At 44.0% G+C, this 10,591-nt stretch overlaps 1 pseudogene; it reads left to right on the top strand.

Annotated features, from left to right (window-relative positions):
- Positions 1–203: 203 nt before the first annotated feature.
- On the top strand, positions 204–1,322 carry LOC142018215 (actin-related protein 3 pseudogene; annotated as a pseudogene).
- Positions 1,323–10,591: the final 9,269 nt, after the last annotated feature.

Genomic DNA, 10,591 nt, shown 5'->3' with positions numbered 1-10,591 from the left:
TGGGTTGCCACCCTTCTAATCACTCTCTCCTGGGTCCTCAAGGCCCTGTCCCTGGTCCACCTCTTCCCACCGAGGTGACAAGGGAGGGACTGGCTGGGTTGTGGAAGTGGTCGTGGTCGCTGCCCGGTAGGGGAGAGCGGCAAAAGGCAGAGTCCAGGAGGTCTCGCACCTTTCCCTGGCCAGCTCCGGCTCGAGCGAGGAGGATGGTGGGGCGGCTCCTGGCTTGCGTGGTAGACTGCAGCACCGGGTATACAGAACTGGGATATGCTGGAAATACAGAACCACAGTTCATCATTCCTCCATGTATTGCAATCAAGGAGTCTGCAAAAGGTGTTGACCAAGCACAAAGGAAAGTTATGAAAGGTGTGGATGATTTAGACTCATTTACTGGGGATGAAGCAATAGAAAAATCAACATATGCAATAAAGTGGCCTATCTGCCATGGTATAGTTGAAGACTGGGACTTGATGGAGAGGTTTATGGAGCAAGTTATCTTTAAATATCTTAAGAGCAGGACCAGAAGAGCATTACTTTCTTTTGACTGAACCTCCACTAAATACTCCAGAAAATAGAGAATATACTGCTGAGATAATGTTTGAGTCCTTCAATGTTCCAGGGCTGTACATTTGTGTTCAGGCTGTTCTTGCCTTAGCTGCATCTTGGACATCAAGACAGTTAGGTGAATGAACATTGACTGGCACAATTATAGACAGTGGAAATGGTGTTACTCATGTCATTCCTGTTGCTGAAGGCTATGTGATTGGAAGCTGTATCAAACATATTCCAATTGTAGGACAAGATATAACATACTTCATTCAGCAACTGCTGAGAGAGTAAGAAGTAGGAATTCCTCCTGAGCAATCCTTGGAAACAGCTAAAGCCGTGAAGGAGCACTTCAGTTATGTCTGTCCTAATTTAGTATGACACAGATGGTACAAAATGGATTAAACAGTACACTAGAATCAATGCAATCTCAAAGAAAGAATTCATCACTGATGTTGGCTATGAGAGATTCTTGAGTCAGAGATAGTCTTTTACCCTGAGTTTGCTAATCTGGACTTCACGCAGACCATATCAGAAGTGGTAGATGAAGTTATTCAGAATTGTCCTATTAATGTCCTCTGTATAAGAACACTGTCCTTTCTGGAAGGTCGACCATGTTTAGGGATTTTGGTCGCCATTTACACCAAGACCATACCCATTACTTTATGCTCTTCCTCCATCCCACATTGCTTTCTCTATTGTTTCCAGGAACCTGCTTGCAGGTAGGAGGTGGCCCTGTTGATAAGAGCTTGGTTCAAATTAATGACCCAGCTCTATAACTGCATAATGCTAAACCTACACATTATGCACATCTGATGTAGTAAGTCACTCAGAGGATGTTACTTATCAGCAGAGTAACCGCAGAAGTGAACAGACACTTGACAAATATGACTGCTCTGAATTTGAGCTCTGTAAAGTGACATGGAAGCCCTCAATATATCTTTCTCACCTGATTCTGCTCTGTCACACAGTGGTAAATCTGGGGTAATTCCACTGACTTCAGGTGAGTTATACCCAGGAAAGTAAGATCACCTTCAAGTTCACTGTGTTCTGCAGGTTAAGAAATTTGAGCAATAGCCGGGCGGAGGGTGGGATTCTGCCACCTTGATTTCAGTGGATTACTTGCCAAATAAAGTAATGCCTTCCATGAGTAATTATGGCAGAATCTGGGACAAACTACTGCTTCTGATATATCTCAATACTGTGAATACCAGTGGGCTTGAATCTGAGCTCACTTACACTGGTGACTGTATAACTGAGTTAAAATGGGGGGAGTTTCTCTGGATTTGATTTGGAAGGGATTAGTGCAAAGCAAAAGACAAAAAGTATTGTGTAAGTATAGCATTCTACAAAGGGTATCTCAAAACACTTCACAGAGATAAATGGTACAGCTACAAAGCTGAAATAAAACAGCAGAAGGAAGTATAGGCACAGAAGAAAAACTGCCTTGAGGTGAAAACTGTAGACAACTGATAACTGAGAAGTGGTGAGGAAGAAGCAAGATGCTCCTGATGACAGGAGCAAAAAAAAGCTTTCGCTCTCAGTTGCAAGATTGTACGGAGGAAAGAAGGGCGAGTGCTAAACAAGGGAGGGTCAGGGGAAGGGATTAAAGGTAGGCAAGGTCTGTAAAGATGGCTGTAACAAATCTCAGAAAGTTTCTGGTTTTTTTTTAAAGGGGCAATTTTGAACTGGTTCCTAAAATGCAAGTGGAGCCAATGGAGTTGTTTGAGGATATGCCTCTTCTGATGTCTGAAAAAATGTGCAGCTTCACTCCTCATGTGGTAGATTCTGCTGGCACTCCTCCCACAGATCTTTGCACTCTTTTGGGTGCTGCCTCTCATACATGGAACACTGTCCCCAGCCTAATCCATAAATCTCTTACTTTTGCTTCCTTCAAATCCTTCCTTGAACCCAGTTTACCAGGAGATGCACTGTGTCGGTAAATTGCCAGATGAAAATGGTTCTGTAGATTGCCAGCAGGGATTCTGAGATCACCAGCTACTTTGTTTGTACCTATTTAAAAAGCAAACACTTTAACATGCTAATTCTGTCTGGACATCTGAACAGAGGCATCAACTACCTCACACATTACAAAGACAGCTTCCCTTTCTTTGATGCTGGTAATTATCTAAGACAGGACGATTAACATCCCCCCACCCCTCACTCCCTTTCTTCTATCCTATTTGATTTGGCAGTTTTTATTGCAATTTTTTTCTTTTTGGTCCTCTGCACTTATAAATGTCAGTCTGTATTGAAAATGAAACTGATCTGAAGAAGTGGGTCTGTCCCATGAAAGCTCATCACCAAATAAATAATTTTGTTAGTCTTTAAAGTGCTAAATTTCTGCTGCTTTGTTCTGTCTGGACATCTGTCCCTTCTCATTCCCATCCCAGCAACTTCTTTTCTTTATTAAGTTAGACTGGGGGCTCTTTGGGGCATAGACTTTCTCTTACTACGTGTTTTTACAACACAAAAGCACAGACCTTTCTGTTCTGTGTTCATACAGCGCCTAGCATGGTGAGGTGCCTGGTCTGTGATTATTTGTATTTCTGTAGCACTAAGAGCCCTAAACCATGTTCATAGGGCTCTGAGCCTGATCTGGGCCTCTGAGTGACACTGTTAAAATGGTTTTAAAATACAGGCAATATTTGGACATTGGTGAGCCATAGAGAAAGGAGTTGTTAGATTGTGCTATGTGCAATGTATTTTAATTAAAGGCTTAATTATACTGTCATGTATGCACATAAGTTAGGATGGGTGTTAACTGTGCTCCTCATGGCTAGAAGTGCCTGCAAACAGTACAAAGTGATAATGTGGTGCTGGCAGTTATCTCCTCTGAAGACAGAGTTGGGCAGTAGGACAGCTGAGGCATGTGGGGAGAAGCTTTCAATGTGGGTAACTGCTGTTCTGGACAGCTCACTGTTTATTATGTCCTTTTCGCTTGTTTAAGAAATGTTAATGAACCAATTGATCATCCTATGGCAAAACTCTCATTGATTTTGATAGGTGCTGGGCTGGATCCTGTCACTAAGAAATTCCATCTCAGTGTCTTATGATTCTTCAGTACATGACAAAGGGAGAGGACAGGAAGGTATTAAAGAGGATTTCAGCAGAAGTGGGTGTGGAAGAGCAATACGTGTAAGAAATAGTGCAGACATGATAATAGGCTAATTTACAGTGTGTGGAAAAGGAAAGATCAGGCACAGGGTCAAATGACTGTGTGATGGTTTCACACATGGTATACAAGTATCAGAGAGGTAACCATGTTAGTCTGTATCTTCAAAATTAACAGTAAGTCCTGTGGCATCTTATAGGCTAACAGGTATTTTGGAGCATAAGCTTTCGTGTGCAAAGACCTGCTTCGTCAGATGCACGGTCACTTGACTGTGTTACACAGTGCTGACAAAACCGGTCTTTGCCTTTGGAGCTTATGCTCCAAAATATCTATTAGTCTATAAGGGGCCAAAGGACTTCTTCTTGTTTAGTGCTTTGTTTGTAAAGCAAAGAGGAGCCAGTACTCAGGAAGCTCCCCACTCACCCCTGAGCCCTAGCTAATCTTGCAGCTGGGACTGATGAGGTGCCGGTACTCAGTACCAGCAAGTGTTGGCACAAAAAGAGCCCTGGTGTTACAGCCCTGCAAGAAGAATTATTCTGAAAGCCTGCAAAATAAAATACAGTTTCCCTGCAGGTTCAGGCAGCACATATCACATATCACAGAGAATTGTTATATTACTGCTTCTTCAACTAGGTTTTTAAATTTCATTGTTTCCATATGAAAACAACCCAACGGTGTTTCCCTTTTCCCAAGATGTGTAGATCTATAGCTTACGGGAAATGAAACAATTTTTCTTCTTGCTTGACACAGGCTACTACTGTTGCTTTCTCATCTGTGGCAACCAGGGGACTAGCGACAACAATAGCTGCAATAACCGTAATGTAGCTAGGGGGTGTGGCCACCGTCCAATACAATCTGACCACCTCAAAACAAAAATGCAAAGACAAACCGAAAAGTGGAAATTCACCAGAATTTTATTTTGCACCAAGGATGAATGCAAGAAAGGACTCTGAGCAAGAACCCCTTATCAGCCTGGTTTCTGTTTGAATCCTTAAGGCCGTGTCTACACTAGGAATTAACTTTGAAGTTAACATGGAAGTTAGGCACTACTTTGAAGTAGCCAGCGGAGAGTCTACACACATTTTCCCTTACTTTGAAGTTAACTTTGAAATAAGGAGCCCAACTTCAAAGTCCTTCTCCATTCCCGGGAATGGAGTAGTGCCCTACTTTGAAGTTTAACTTCCAAGTAGGGTGTGTGTAGACGCTCTACTTTGAAGTTGCTTACTTTGAAGTTGTACTTTGAAGTAAGCAACTTCAAAGTTATTTTTGTAGCATAGACACAGCCATAGATTCGTATCATATCAAAGGCAGATTAACTTTTAAGAAATTGCTAAAAGGAAGTATAGTTCTAGCTTGGAAACCAAGATCTTTGAGGTGCTCACTTCAACTTGTAAAAAACACATCCTTTGATATTATCAGCATAGTTGATAACTGTTCTGACATTGGCTTCATTGACTCAGATTTCAGGGTTAAGGTCAAAGACACAATAGAAAGACTTCAGATTTATACCTCTGGAATTTCTGAGTCTGGAGAAAGAAATCAACAGCAACTTTGCTGCCAGCCTACATCTCAAATTGTAGGATGCTGTAACTGTCCCTCCCCATTAGTCTCAGGGGGAGGCCTGTCCCCTCACTACCTCACCTCTATCAAGGCAAAGTGTGCTGGTGAATTAGCAGTCTGCAGCCCAGTGTTTCATATGAATAATATATATTCATAAACCTGAATTACCCACCAGGAGAAATAAAAAAAGAAATTGACAGGGCCAGACGAATCACCAGAGACCAGCTACTCCAAGATAGGCCCAAAAAAACCAAGAACAGAACACCACTGGTCATTACCTACAGCCCCCAACTCAAACCACTGCAATGCACCTACAACCTATCCTTAATCAGGATGCCACGTTCCAGAAGGCCCTAGGTGACAGGCCTGTTATCTCCTACAGACAACCTCCCAATCTCATGAGGATTCTCACCCACAACCACAGTCTATACCGCAGGAACACCAGTCCTGGAACTTTTCCTGCAACAAAGCCCGCTGCCAGCTTTGTCCACATATCTGTTCTGGAGATACCATCACTGGACCTAACCAGGTTATTCACAGAATCATGGGCATGTTGTCATGTTCCTCAACTAACGTCATATATGCCACCATGTGCCAACAATGCCTAGATGCTTTGTATATTGGATAGACTTCAAACTCTCTTAGACAAAGAGTTAATGGGCACAAAACAGAGATAAAAACACTCCTGATCCACAAACCTGTCAGCCAGCATTTTAATGGAGTGAGCCATTCTGTTAATGACTTAAAAGTTTGCATCTTACTGAAGAGGAATTTTCACAACGCTCTTGAAAGAGAGGCTGCTGAACAATCTTTTATATTCAAATTCAACACATTAACACATGGTTTGAACCGGGATGGGAATTTTCTGGGTCATTATAGGGGCTCGTTTGCATAATTGGCTTAATCTAATTCTTGACTCTCCCCCCTCCCCCGCCCCTCTGCTCTCTGATTTGCTCACCTTGGTAATTTTTTTCTGATTTGTCCACCTTGATTACTATTTTTGGTTCTCTGTGCCTTAAATATTGAGTCTGTTCTGGTCTGGTCCTGGTCTGAAGAAGTGGGCCCATCTCATGAAAGCTCACCACCTAATAAATTATTTTGCTAGTCTTTAAAGTGCTACTTGACTGCTTTTTTGTTTTGATAGTATATAGACTAGCACGGCTTTCTCTCTTTTACTATTCAACATGGAAGACTGTTCAGTACTCCATGCCTCACATCCATACAAGAGCGCACTCTTCACACCTGTGTTGAAGATCCACAGTTTTGTCTTGGCAGATATTACACATGAACTCCATATGGGACAAAGACAGTGTTAAATTGGAAGTAAAAGAGGTGCTGGAGCTAAATCAATTGGTGTTGGGACTCAGGCAATTATTGTATTTTCATATCTAATGCAGCAAGACTGATGTGTTGGTGCTATGAATTGCCAAGATTTCAGGTGCCGGGTCTGAGTGCTGGCAAGCCCTGCCATAAATTAAGCACTCGCATCAGACCCATTTGTTGCCACCACAGCTCCCTGGGCCAAAGCCTGGTGCAGTGGGAGGACTTGGGCTGCCCTACCAAAACTCTCTTGGCAGGTTCAAGTACCTAAGCCTCAGGCCACCAGGCAGTACTCCCCACAAGCAAAGACCATTACACCTGGAAATACACGTGTCTGGAGGGAGAGAGATACGGGTCTCTGCCCAAGAAAGCCAATGATCTGGAAGCCAGAAGCCTAGGAGCAGGTGCCCCTGCTGAAGCACAGAGGGGAATACAGGAGTTGCTGGAATGCTGACAAGTGTATCCAGTTAAATGTGCAGCTGGAGATTTTCTCCATGAGCCACCTCTCTGATGTAAAAGGCTCTCTTCAAAGAGATGAAAGAGAGCTTCTTTCTAATAGCTGTTGCTACAACTTCAGCATAGCACGTTGTCTGTGTATCACAGAACACTCTTGGTGCTGTCTCACACAGAAGGTGTCAAGGCCAAGAATAATGAATGGGTTGTAAAAGATGGGCATAGAACTTGCAGATGGCTTATTTGAATTCTTAGCCTTACTTTTTTGGACTACTCCTAAATCGCCAGCTCCCTCTGTCTGTGCATTTTTTCATCAGCGTCTTGTGCAACCAGCTCATTAGGGAAAGAGCCGGGAAGCCCATCCCAAATCTCATTTGAGGGAAGGCAGTGAAAAAACAACAGAATGGCCATCCTGGGTCAGAGCAGTGGTTTGTTTAGCTCTGACGCCTGTCTCTGGCAGAGGCCAGTGCCAGATGATTCTGCTGGAATGACCAGAATAGGATTTTTACTGACTGTCGCATCAGCTGTCGTCCAGGCCCAGCTTCTGGCAGTCAGAAGCTTAGGGACACCCAAAGCAAGGAGTTGCATTCCTGACCATCTTGACTAAGAGCCATTTATTTATCCACGAACTAACCTAATTCTTTTCAGAACCCAGTTATGCTTTTGGCCTTTGCAACTTTCTCTGAAGCAGTTCTATAGGCTGGATATGTATTGTGTGAAGCTCCTTTACTTTTAAACTAACTGAGCGGGACAAGTGGGGGGCAAGGAGATGGGGGGAACAGGGCCCGCTGGAGAGCCGCGGGTGGAGGGGAGAAGGGCAGGGCCTGCTGTTGTGGGTTGGTGGTGGTTGTTCACATTTACAAAAAAAGCACCTACACATGAAAATTCTGCATACGGACCTCTAGAGCCCTTTTTAAATACAGATTGAACCTCCATAGTCTGGCACCCTCTGGTCCAGCAGCATTTGTAATCTGGCGTGATTTTAGTTAGCTGAACAACTGCTTATCATGGGTGTGGCCAAGTTTCCCATCATCCCATGAAGTTTGTTTACAGCCACCAGTCCTGGCTCTGTGCTGGTATTTAGCTGTAATTTACCCCTAAATGTCTTCTAAGTGTCCAGTGAGCAGGAGAAGGGTTGGTAATGTGCTAGACAATACTGACCTTCCGTGGTCCACCAAATTCTGGTCAGATCCTGAGGGTGCCGGACTAGAGAAATTCTACCTGTATTGGTGTCACATTAGCTATTCTCCAGTCATTAGGTACAGAAGCTGGTTTAAAGGATAGGTTAAAACCAGTTAATAATTTCACAACTTCAAATCTGAGTTAACTCTTGGGTGAAGGCCATCTGGTCCCAGTGACTTAATACTGTTAAGTTTATTAATTTGTTCTAAAATCTCCTCTCATGACACCTCAGACTGGGACAATTCCTCAGATTTGTCAGCTATAAAGAATCTCCCTAATATCCTCAGCTGTGAAGACTGAAGCAAAAAATTATTTTCTCTGCAATGGCCTTATCATCTCTGAGTGCTCATGTAGCATGCTGATCATCCAGTGGCCTCAGTATTTGTTCAGGAGGCTTCCAGCTTTTGATGTACTTTAAAAACATTTTGCTGTTACTATTTGAGTTTCTGGTGAGCTATTCTTCAACCTTCTTTTTGGATTTTCTTGTCGTATTTTTACACTTGACTTGGGTAGGAATGGTGGCCCTAGCCTCTGTTTGTCAGAGGCTGGAAATGGATGACAGGAGAGGGATCAGCTGGCGACCTGTTCTGTTCACTCTCCTTGGAGAATCTGGCATTGGCCACAGCTGGAAACTAGTACTGGGCTAGACGGACCTTTGGTGTGTCCCAGTCTGGATGTTCTTCTTTCTTAACAATGGAGCCTTAAAAAAACTATATACAAGAAACCCATGGATCACCACAACTACTTTCCTAGATATAAACTCCCAAACTCACAGAATACCCACACAAAATCCCCTGGGGAGAAAGTCTGGGATGTACACCTTAAACCACTCAAATCTGACCTCACTAAACAAGGACGTTTTATCAGAGCCATGCAAATACCCCAAGACAGCCTCCTTCAATGCAGAAATAAACTTCCCTTCTCACTTCTAGTTGTCACCTACCACCCCGTACAGAACCCGTACTGGGGTACAATCAAGCAAATAAAAACCGTACACAAGGAGGCCCCATCCTGAAATAACAACAAGAAGTCCTATGGCACCCTACAGACTAACAGATATTTTGGAGCAAACACTTTTGTGGGCAAAGACTCGCTTCGTCAGATGCATCCTGAAATAAATCTCTTGAACCCCCACCTTCTGGCCTTTAACCCATCCCCCAAGCTTTCCAAGCTCATCATCACAAGCAAGTTCTCCATAGGCCAGGATATACCAACACAAAGTGACACCCAGTCCCACCAATGGGGCAGCAGAGGGCAAAGGGAGCAGTTGCCTCCGGGCCCAGCATTTCTAAGGGGCCCACATCTCTGGGCCCCTTTGAATTGTGCACAGCCCCACTGCCCCATGCAGCTGTGAGGGAGTAGGGGGCCAGTGTTGTGGTACCAGCAGCACTGAGGGCTGACTGCCCTTGGCCGCACCTCTTCCAGGACACAGAGCCACTCCCTGCTCCCACCTGGCCTTGGGGCCCATTGTGGCTGTCAGCCTCTCTGGTGATACCAGACCCTTCCAAAACAACAGGTGCTAAACTTGCAGACATAACTCTGCTGCTACAGTGAACAACACCCCCCTTTTGATACGTATTATTGATAATGAGCCATTTCCACCTTGCTGAATAGACCTTGTCAGCTCTGGCCCTCCCTTTTACTGGGACCCCGCTCTTTAAATACCCCTCTGAAACCACCACCCCCACTCATGCATCTGATGAAGTGGGTCTTTGCCCACGAAAGCTTATGCTCCAAAATATCTGTTAGTCTATAAGGTGCCACAGGACTTCTTGTTGTTCTCAAAGCTACAGACTAGCACGGCTACCTCTCTGATACATACCCACCACTACACACCTTTTGAGGTCAATGGGTTTTAAATATGCCTATTCAACATGGTGTACCTCATCCTTTGCACTAAATGCCCCAATAGCAAGTATGCTGGTGAATCCTTACAATGACTACTCTTATCAATGAACTTATCCAGATGCCATGAATGAGTGCAGAGAAGTGCATATTCAAATTCCACACATTAACTGGTGGTATAAACAGAGACATCAATTACCTCAGGTATTAAAAGGATAAGAACATAAGAACATAAGAATGGCCATACTGGGTCAGACCAAAGGTCTATCCAGGCCAGTATCCCGTCTGCCGACAGTGGCCAATGCCAGGTGCCCCAGAGAAGGAGAACAGAGGACAATGATCAAGTGATTTATCTCCTGCCATCCATCTCCTGCCCTTGTTCTGAAGGCTAGGGCACCATACTTTACCCCTGGCTAATAGCCATTTATGGACCTAACCTGCAAAAATTTGTCGAGCTCTTTTTTAAACCCTAATAGAGTCCTGGCCATCACAGCCTCCTCCAGCAAGGAATTCCACAGGTTGACTGTGCGCTGTGTGAAGAAAAATTTCCTTTTATTAGTTTTGAACCTACTA

Source organism: Carettochelys insculpta, chromosome 1 (genome assembly GCF_033958435.1).
Source record: "Carettochelys insculpta isolate YL-2023 chromosome 1, ASM3395843v1, whole genome shotgun sequence".
Classification (NCBI taxonomy): Eukaryota; Metazoa; Chordata; order Testudines; family Carettochelyidae; genus Carettochelys; species Carettochelys insculpta.
The sequence above is the reverse complement of the archived record's forward strand: the minus strand, read 5'-3'. Positions and strand labels throughout refer to the sequence as shown.